The sequence below is a fragment of the Dermacentor albipictus genome, chromosome 5, assembly GCF_038994185.2.
Source record: "Dermacentor albipictus isolate Rhodes 1998 colony chromosome 5, USDA_Dalb.pri_finalv2, whole genome shotgun sequence".
NCBI classification, from domain to species: Eukaryota; Metazoa; Arthropoda; class Arachnida; order Ixodida; family Ixodidae; genus Dermacentor; species Dermacentor albipictus.
In genome coordinates, this window is record NC_091825.1 from 137,244,143 (window position 1) to 137,252,722 (window position 8,580).

At 47.2% G+C, this 8,580-nt stretch overlaps 1 protein-coding gene across 10 annotated transcripts in view; it reads left to right on the top strand.

Moving 5' to 3' along the window:
* PMCA (plasma membrane calcium-transporting ATPase 3) overlaps positions 1-8,580 on the top strand; it is a 359,676-nt gene that overhangs the window by 114,351 nt on the left and 236,745 nt on the right. For all 10 annotated transcript variants that reach the window (XR_010566675.2, XM_065441193.1, XM_065441192.1 and 7 more), the window contains one exon: positions 3,366-3,442. The gene's annotated coding sequence lies outside the window, so the exon portion shown is untranslated. The remainder of the gene's footprint in view (positions 1-3,365; positions 3,443-8,580) is intronic.

Here is an 8,580-nt window from a genome sequence, read left to right on the forward strand (position 1 = left end):
GAAAGTAAAAAAAAAAGTAAATTGCAATGCACGAATAAAGAACGGCGCCACTTTGTCTCGTGTCAGCTGGCCAAGAGTGTTCCCGTCTCGACGTTACCTTCCTCCTCTCTCCTTTTTAAATGTACTTCGCTGCCTGTACGCTAGCCTGTCTAAGGGAGGGCGGGCGGGGGGGAGGGGACGCTGCTCGCATGGCGATCGCTCTCCGCGCTAGGGATGCCTGTGGTGCGCGTGGTTGAATGGCGACCGAACCCAAAATTACTCGCGCGTCGTGCGAGAACAGGGACAGCGACGCGCGTGGTTAGAACCGGCGACAACAGCCTCAAGAGAAGAAACTAAAAGACTAGAAAAGAAAGAAAAAAAAACCAAAAAAAAAACAAGAGAGATCCCTACAAGACCAGAGTAGACAATTTGCTACAGGGAAAGAGTACATATAAGAAGGAGAAGAAGGCGTCCTCCTATACTTCTTCGCCGGCGCTAACGACTTTGGCGGCGATATTTCGGGCCGCCGGGGCTCGCTCGCCAACGGTTCGATTTCGTTCCGGGGGCATCTCGGCCGCGTGGCCGGGACCCGGGAGGGGCACTGCGGTGGAGTGTGCCAGCTTGCAAACCCCCCGAACTTGATGACGACCGCGCTATCTCGCCGGTCTTTCCCGCGTCTTTCCTCGTTGCTCTGTTCTCGTTCGCGCTCATTTGAGCTGTTGCTCGTTCCCCTTTCGATAGTTGCCAGGATTTTTGAACTGCTCGACTGGCGTTGCTTTCTTTCTGGAACTTTCCCGCCTTCGTCGCGTTCGGTTCTGGATTCGTCTTGCGGGCCTCGACGCTCAAGTTTTTGCTACACTTGGGCGCGCATTTTCATTTTCGATCTATTGCTTCGTGTAATGACTACAGTCTTTGCAGATTTGGCATCAGAGAGAAAAAGGAAGGGGGGGGGGGGTCTCAAAGTCAGTGTCTGTACTTTGATGTTAAAGGCTAAACGGGATAACTACTAAGCAGCAAGAAGGAAAAAGAGAAAACTCAGAACACTGTAATGACTCTTGGTATAGTCGAACAGAAATAAGATAGAACACCAAGATCCGCCATGATAACCCAGCGGCTATGGTGAGCTCCAGGTCGCCGGTTTAATGCCGGCTGCGGCGGCCGCATTTAGATGGGGGCCAAACGCGAAAACAAACAAAAACTATCGTGTACTTAGATTTAAGTGCACGTTAAAAAAAAAAAAACGCAGGTGGTCAAAAATAATCTGGCGTCTCTCCGCTTCGGCGTGCGTGATAATCGCATCGTGGTTTATGTGGTAAAACCACGATGCGATATGTGGGGTTTTACCACATAAAACCTCAGCATTCAACAAGAGAAAGCAAACTGAGCACGAGTATACGCCAGAAAATAGAGTTGAAGCACTAGGAGGTGATGCAGGATGTACGGTTTAATTATATGGGGCAAGAGTCAGCTCACCAGGGGTGTCCCTCACGGTTACTGACGTCAGTGTTCTTATGATTACCTCTGCCTTTTCGCAGGTAAACTTCATCTCTGTCTTGGCATGATGAACAGCTCCCCTAATTTTACTGAAATGTGCCGCTTTTGCTCGCGGTATACCGAGCCTTGTCTGGAGTGTCCTACGTTAGAAGAAAACTTCGATCGGTTATTGAACAAATAAAAAATTTATGACAGTGTATGCCCGTTGAGCAGATTATGAGGAGTATGCCGAAAACTTTCGATGTTCGGTCTTAGGTGATACCTAACGATGTTGGTGCATACAACATTGAACAAAGTGCTTGAAATAACCAAATGTTTTGTTGCGCGCACTGCATAGCGCCAGCGAGCTTGAATCAATGAACTAAATACTTGCTCGTCATTATGCGTTTGCGTCTGCGTATGTTTTTGTATGTTTCATAATTTCTGTATACTCATAACACAATCGGATGTTGCAGAAAAGCCTGCGAGGAAAGTTGCCAGCGTTTTAAACAAACAAACAAACAAACAAACAAATAAATAATAAAAGAGCGATAAGGTGGAAAAGGCCCCAGTTCTACGAAATTTGTTGAACCGTTTTGTTGTACTTCGATGGTTGCTGAGTGGCTATGGTGTTGGGCTGCCAAGCACGAGGTCGCGGGATCGAATCCCGGTCACGGCGGCCGCATTTCGATGGGGGCGAAATGCGAAAACACCCGTGTGCTTAGATTTAGGTGCACGTTAGAGAACCACAGGTAGTCGAAATTTCCGGAGTCATCCACTACGGCATGCCTCATAATCGGAAAGTGGTTTTGGCACGTTAAACCCCATAATTTAATTTTTTTTTTGTACTTCGTTGTTTCGAACTTTCCTCGCTTTCTCCAGTGGTCAGCGAACAGTGGCCGGCGTTCGGTGGGCATTTTGTCTTCGAAGTGTTCGCTGCCTTTGGTTCAATATTTCGGCTCGTACCCTATCTAGAACTTCCCGTAGCCGTCATAGCTATTCTAGCATAGCCTTTGAAATGTGATTTACATCAATTTTAATTTGAATCTTCTCTTACCCTTACTTTTTTGTGTGTACCTTTTTTTACTCGATCAGAGAAACGCGATGCGCTTTCTGTCTTGATGCGCCACTACGTTTTGTACTGTTTAGTTCTCTCATTACCTTTTATCGCTTTAAAAAGAAGAATAAAGAGCGGGAGTAAAAGAAATTAAGCGGCAATCTTGAAAAGAAAATTAGATATGCAAATTGGGTTGAAGTAACTTCGCCCGAAGCCACAACGTAGTAAAACGCTGCTCCCATAATTGGCTGCTCTGCTCGTAACTCGTGCATGCAAATCGTGCAACTCGGGGAAGGTGTTTCCTCCTCCTGGAGGAAGAAGAGCGGGCAGAGCAGTCAGTTGCACACTCGCCGCGAGCGCGGACGACATGCCTAGTTTCGAAGATGATTATTACGGTTTCAAAGTGTCATTATAGGTATTCTTCGAATGCGCCTTCGCGCAGGAAATAGAGTTTAGACGACTTAGGTCACCAATCAATGTCATATGCCTGTCGTTGGGGTTTTATATATGCATTTTTTGTTAACGCATAAACCACAATTTTTGTTCGGGGCTTCCCAGTATACACCTCTAAAATTCTGCAAAGAAACTTGCATCAGCGGCGCGTATTTCAATCAGCGAGCATTGATTCGCCGACTGATTGATTGATTGATTGAATAACGAATGAATAAGTGATTGGTCAATTGGTTATAACTAATTAAAACCTTTTTTTATATGTCGGTTTATCGAGAAGCGTCTTATATAGTGTTCACATGCGTGTTGCCAACTTACTCCGTGATGCTGCTTTATTATGTGAAGTTTGCCAAGTATGCTATTTATTTATTTATTTATTTATTTAAATCTTTGCCTCTCGTTGCAGGTATACACTGATGCGGCTCTGACAGGGATGAATTGTGCGACGATGTCATCCACGCTGGCCTTTCCACTTCCGATTCGGTGAGTACTTCTGTCTGCTCCTTCCTTCGGCTCGTTCTGCAGGTTTGTCAACTGGAAGAAGGTCTCTCATTTCGACGGAATTAACGGGGGTCCTGTGGAAAACCGGGATCTGGCGATGTTGAAATATCTCTTCCCATTCCGATTCAATCGGTCTGCGCGCACAAGACATTTAAAATTGCGAAGAGATGTTCAGGTTAGACGGCCGCGGTTTCGCGAGGTAATGTGATAGATTACGCAAGCAGCGGTTTCAAATGGAAAAGTCTGTTGTTAGCGCTTTTCTTCGCAGCCTTTCCGCGCACGCAGTCAACAACTGCATCCATTGTCCGGCCACTTCAAGCACGCGGGCTGCATATTCAAGCGAAACGCGTCACGTTTCTTGCCCCTAAACTGTTTTTTTTTTCCTTTTTGCAATAAGCATTATGTAAAGCATTGTTCGCCGCCTGCCTCTAACAAGATAAAGAAAAATTGAAAATGGCGACATAAGGCCGAGGTTTCTCGACCCTAGGGACTCCGGCTTTTTGAACAGCTTTGCCCTAGCTGTTGGCGAAAATTGTAAATCGTGTGAGACTGAATATGGCTCGCGATGGCTCAGGCTTTGAGATAGTATTAACTTATTGTTCTAGTGGCTATTCTAAGCCGCATTATTGCTGGCAGACTTGACATGAAGTAGCCTAGGGACTGTGTTTTCTTTAGAGGATTGTTATAAATGAAAAACGAAGTACCGACGTCTTTGTACTATTGTGACACGCGTGTCGGTGCTTGTCGCTCTCACCAAATTAGGCGTAAGCGCCATCTTCATGATGAATTATTTAACCACTCTTTACGTTGAGCGATAGGGGCGAGTGGTTTCGAGGCGCCGAAGGGAAGCGGACAGATGGGCGTCTTATATATGGGTCCTGTAAGAGTTGTCGGACGATCCTACCGCAGTCAAGAAGATGTAGGACTCGTCGGACTATCTCGCCGCTGCCACCATTTGAAGGAGTTGAAGGTCGTAGAGAGGAACTCGGTGAACAGGATTTATTGGCAGTATTTACATATTAAGCAAGATACATTGGCAGTCTAGCGCGACTCCCATATGGAGCCCGCAAAACTTACATTACAAGCGACAGATTACGAGCACACAGCTCACTACTACATTTCGAGCATGACAACGAGCACTCAGCTCCCGACGACGAGCACACTCTAGCAGCCGGCAAACGCTGCTTATATCCTCTCCGCTTGACGTCATAGTCCGACGTCATCGTTCGACGTCACCGTTCGAGGGCCCCGTGGACGGCGTGGACGGAGTGGACGGCGTGGACGGAGTGGACGGAGTTGCAGACACACACACAGCTCTCAGTGCCGCACAGCTCTCGGTGTCGACGTCAGAGGGCTTCGTGGAACTCTGCTCCGTCCCCAGTGGCGCTGCCGAGTACCGCATTCCTGAGCTCACCGCGCGCCACGTGGCTTGGAACACGTGCAGCGGCTGAAAGCTGGCACGTTGCCACCCCGTACGGCCATTCCTAACAGGCCCGATCCAGCTCAACTCAAGGACGGGTAAAAGAACCAAAATGATGTGCTCTTGTAAAATTTTGCCCCCCCCCCCCCCTCTTGCGAAGCGTGGAAACTTGGGTAGGTTCCTGACGGCTCATCTCGACGGTTTTCACGCCGCACGCCGCCTGAAGGCTATAAAAAAACAGCCACAACGTGTGAGAGAACACTCTTTCAAACCACCGTGCCTGCTCAGTGGCTATGGTGTTGGGCTGCTGAGCACGAGGTCGCGGGATCGAATCCCGGCCATGGCGGCCGCATTTCGATGGGGGCGAATTGCGAAAACACCCGTGTGCTTAGATTTAGGTGCAAGTTAAAAAACCCCAGGTGGTCGAAATTTCCGGAGTCATCCACTACGGTGTGCCTCATCATCAGAAAGTGGTTTTGGCACGTAAAACGCCAGAATTTAATTTTTTTTATTTCACACTCTTTCACTCTTACCGTATTCCTTATATTCTTCTCAATTCTGCATGGGCCTGAACATCATCGATATTTGTCTCTGCCAGGCTGTGAGAACGCTGTGGCCATCTGAGGCGAAAATGATATGCGAAGGCAAAAAAAAAAAAAAATGCCGTATCAATGTAGCAGGCTCACTGCAATAGCAAGATTAAAGGGAAATGATCCAAACCAGACCTGTGTGACAGCTTCCGTAATGTTGACGGAAACAGATTTTTTTTTTTATGCCACGTGAATGGCAGTGCGCATAATGGAGTGCCACATGTGTGGGCATAAATATTTGACGCCAGGGCGCGAAATAAACCAGTTGAACGTATGCCCGACGCAGGCTTAGTTCTTTCTGCTGCCCGCGACTTTTGAGCTCATTTGCATGTCCGTAATGCTTGACCAGCTCGCTCAACTAAGTGTGTTGACCATCTCTATACTCAACAGGGCAAATAAAAAAAATTAAAGAATACGGAACAATGGAAGTCCTATTGCAAGCACTGCTGTTCTTGCACGAGGCGCCGTTTCGGACCCACCATCAACTAGTCGTGTAGAGGCAGCTGGCGGAAATGTTCCCGGTGTCACCGTCGGTCGCGACGCTGACGCATCGCGCGCTTCTGAAACGAAATCGCGCGACGGAATTCCGGCAGTGAGAACGTCACGGAACACAATGGGATCACGTGCCCCACTCGGCGCTTCTGTGCGGGCTCGTGCGTGCGAGCTTACAGTAAACAAACGCCGCTGCGCGGAGTCCTTCACGGATTGACGTTGAAGTAGGGACGCGTCATGAACGCTTGTGCGACCTCCGGTGACATGTTATGGCAGCGCGTGGAACGCCGTGCTCAAATGAGGCGTGGGTTCAATTTGCAGTGCCAGGATCATAGCGGTGTCTCATCACGTGGAGATTTGTTTGATTTGCAGTGCCCGTTCTCTGGCGCGCAAGTACAGTGATTCACAGTCGGCGTCAACAGTGTACTGACCGCGGCATCGGAGAAATAGCTGTATACTTACACAGCGCGAACACGTTGCACGGTATTAGTATTTCTGGGTTTGAATTATTTATCTGTCAACGCTGTAAGCCTTGTAAGGGTTATACAGCAGTGGACATAAAAACATAGGCATGCGAGCCACATAGTGTTGTACGGCTTTACTGGCTACTGTCGCAGACTGCAGGGAAATTCAACGTTCTCTCACGTTTGTGAAATGCCACGTTCATGAAACGTTCATGAAATGCCAGAGTTCTGTCATGTTCGTGTTCTGATTAGCTATTGAGCCGTCGTCCGTAGCAAGCGGGAAACGCGCAGCCTCATCTTGATGCGCCAAGCAGAGAGTTACATTTGCATACGAAACAGTTCATCACTTGATAAAGAATACTTGTAAATTTGCCTATACGAAAACGTTGTCGATGTAACGCGCCTCGCGCGTCTGACGTCTTAAGGCGAGCGTCTTGGTCTGTTCGCTCGCGCTGTTCGCCGGAAGCACTGTCCAACAATAATAATTAAAAAAGAATTACGGGAACATTCATCCCAGACAACCCAATGAGCACATCTTCAAACGCATTGACTAATTCGTATAGTCATCGCCAACTGATGTATTTATTTATCATTGATTGGTAAACTTGACGAAAAGTGCGCTATCGCGCCGCCATCTCCACAACGCTAAACTGCTGCAAGAGTGACAATAGGTAAAGTGAATCTTTTCAATGGAAAGCGAAACCACGCTGTCGACCGTATGCGTCACGAGCTGAAGACTCCATCGTGAAGCACAACCTGGAAGCCTACGTAGCTTAGCCTCCCTTATCCCTTACCCCTTCTAATAATAAAGTTGACACTCACTCACTCACTCACTCACTGTGCAGAAAGCGGCGCCTTGAGCCCTTTTAGTTATTAACTTGGATTCATGTTGGAGGGAAGCAGTCGAAGGCCCCTGCCTCGTAACCGCAGACTGCCGATGTATTGCGGTGAAGCGTGTCGCCGTAGTCAGGAGTGCGTGTGTCTGGCGATGAGAAATTCGTTATATCCATTGCATGCCCGAATAGAGTCGGTGTACACAGTTTAATATGCATGAAGTTCTCATGAAATTACGGTAAGAGCTTGCTATAGTCGTAGCTGCCTCGAATGGTGCCAGTCGTTTCCTCGGCGGACGGGATACCGAACATACGTTTAAGGTGCAGTGGGTCACGTGCTCTTTCGTTCTCGTGACGTAATTTCCTGGCTGCACATTTGCGTTTACAGTCTGACCTACAGGTCTGCGGCAGGAACGGTAAGTACGTTTACTTCTAAAAAATTTCGCGAATATATTTGCCTACAGCTTCGCATCCTCAGCTCTGGCTGGCAGAGCAACGACTTGTAGGTGGCACAACCTGCTGCCCCCGTTTTACTACTGAAAAAAAAGAAGAAAAAAAAATAGGGAACCGCGCTGTTCTAGGTTGTTTAGAGATAAGTATCCTGGAACCTTGACATTAGAACTCGTAAGAATAAAGTTATGAAAGCACTACTGCGCTTTGTGACATTGGCGATGGTTCGTGGGTGTGCGTGGGTGCGCATTCACCGCTTTTTTTCTCCTAACATTCCGTTTTCTCTTCCTCAGTCTTTAAAAAAAAAGGAAGGAAAGAAAGAAATAAAGAAAAAGAAAGAAACAAAGAAACATAAAAATACGATATGGAGATAAATACATAAGAATATGCTTAAAATTTAGTCGGTGGGGGCCGCAAATGGAGTTCGCTAAACGACTGCATAAATTTCTGTGCGTTAATATGATGCTCCGAGAATAGATGAACTTTGAAACATCTAGTGTGCTATGGGAACCAACCAGTGTTTCCATTTGGTTCTTCATCGTACTAGCGGAACAGCGCAGGTCTGACGAAGACGCAGAGAGGCACAAGAAAGGCACCCACATGGTACTGCAATTTCAGCAAAACTACTTCGTTAAGGGAGATGTGCACTGGCTTAGCGAGCTTCATTTGTAACTCGTATACCGCCTGAATTGTTAACATAATGATATTTTATTCGTTTCTGTCTCTCTAGCTTATGTTGACGTTTTTTTTTCTTCTTTTATTAAGGCGTACTAACTATATTGTCCACCCGGCCGTTCTAAAAGCTTCGCGAGAATGAATCTTCCCTCGGTTTAAAGTCACTCAGGCCAACTTGACCATACACAAAGTGAAG